General features: G+C 44.2%; 1 protein-coding gene across 5 annotated transcripts in view; it reads left to right on the forward strand.

Annotated features, from left to right (window-relative positions):
* The window catches only part of PHACTR2 (phosphatase and actin regulator 2), a 337,195-nt gene that overhangs the window by 307,352 nt on the left and 27,957 nt on the right, over positions 1-1,886 (forward strand). The gene's annotated exons all lie outside the window — the stretch shown is intronic.

Below are 1,886 nucleotides of genomic sequence, written 5' to 3' on the forward strand. Positions count from 1 at the left end.
TCTCAAAGCCCCTAAAAGTCAAACAATGATCAAGGTGTAACCTGAGTTTCCAAGGGCTGGCTCTTCTAGCACTCCATGGTCCTTGAGTTACCACTGCAGACAAGCAGTAGCTCCTTCCCATTGCTCCAGGCTCACCCCTGCCACACCTAGAGTTTGTCTGATCCAGTTAGGCTCCTCCAGTGAAAACTGAGTGTTGGTGAGGCAGCAGCCCCTTCCTTAACCTCTGCGCCCTTTTGCCTGTGCCACACAGAGCTCCCTGTCATAGATACAGGACAGCCTGTGAGCAAGCATTTCTGTGCTTCCTTATCCCCACCACCCCCAGAAAGGCAGCAGGAAACTAGCAATATAGATTGGATAGCAACTAAGAATATAATAGAAAAAAACTGGTTATTCTCTCCTTTGCCCATGGCCTGCCAGGGCTTGATGAAGATGGAAGGCGTTACAGTTGCCATGTCCCTTTTCAGGTCCTGGGCTCAAGGTGTCAGTTCAGGCCTTCTAACAGGTCTTGAATATTTTGATTATTAGAGCGTTTACTTAGTCCATCCACTTATTTTACTTAGGAGGAACCTGAGACCCAGGAAAGGGGATGCTGTTGATCAGGGATTATAGTCCAGTGTACCATCCTTGAGCCAGTGCAATAAGGAATAGCTCCAAAGAGACCACTAAGACGATGGGTTGTCTGGCTATATACAGAGTACATACAAGAGAGAAAAGATACTGAAAATGGTCCCTATAGGTGAAATAGCAGCACAAGGATACCTTTCTGAAAAATACTATGACATCTCCCAACTGAGAAATTCCACAAAGTGGTGAACCTCAATAGCAGAGTAGATAACACCTGTCAACCTCGGAGCCAGGTTTCTTTCGTGTCTCAGTACCATTTCTGTCTTCTTCTTGGACTTGAGAAGGTACAAAGAGAAGAAAGCAAATACACAAAGGGATTAATATTATTATAAATTAGAATTTGATAAAAACCACAAGGAGGAACCCAAGTTATTAGAAATGTCTTTAAGCTGACTTTAAGCAGTTCTGATCCCACTCAACTGCAGTTCTCCATTTGGGCAATGGAAAAGGCCTCTAGCAACTTTCCCTTCCTGGTGCCTGCATATCCACTTTTCTTGTCCAGGAGAAATGTCAGATCGGGGCCTGGGTCTTCCTTCTTGGAAGGAAGGCTATGCTGTAGACACACCCTTCACTGGACCATTTCTTTGTTGTTGGTGGTGCCATCTAGTCAATTTCAACTCATAGTGACCTCATGTGACAAAGTAAAACTGCCTCATAGGGCTTTCTAGGCTCTAATCTTTTAGGGAGCAGATTGCCAAGTCTTTCTTCCTTGGAGCCACTGGGTGGCTTTGAACCACCCACCTTTTGATTAGCAGCCAAATGCTTAACCATTGTGCCACCAGAGTTCCATTCCTTTGTTGTAACTTTGTGCATCTCCGAATATATAGGTTTAATATACTAGGAACAGAGATTTTTATTCTCACCTCTGAAAGTTTCAGGGCATTCGCCTTGGTAACTCCATCCTCAAACCACCCATCCTATACTTGGATTACGATTGTGTCTGTGTCACTGTGTGCTCCCTGCGTCGGGGACGACAGGCCTTTATCACAGTGCCAGGCAAGGTGGGAAAATCGCATAATGCAGATGGTTGCCAGAGACTGTGACCTATCTAACAATGATGATTTTTATAGTCAGAAAAATTAGGGCACTTTGCTTTCTAGTTCTCATTAGAAATTCCCTAGATGCTGCTGCCTTTTTTTTTTTTTGTTACTTGAAAGTGACCTTATTTAACCATAACTTTGAAGTGTTCTCTATAGAAAACTTGCCACCCTGAGGCTGTAAATAGTTTGCTGAACTCCTCTTTTCTCTCTGCCCCCCTGCAG

Source organism: Elephas maximus, chromosome 1, assembly GCF_024166365.1.
Source record: "Elephas maximus indicus isolate mEleMax1 chromosome 1, mEleMax1 primary haplotype, whole genome shotgun sequence".
Classification (NCBI taxonomy): domain Eukaryota; kingdom Metazoa; phylum Chordata; class Mammalia; order Proboscidea; family Elephantidae; genus Elephas; species Elephas maximus.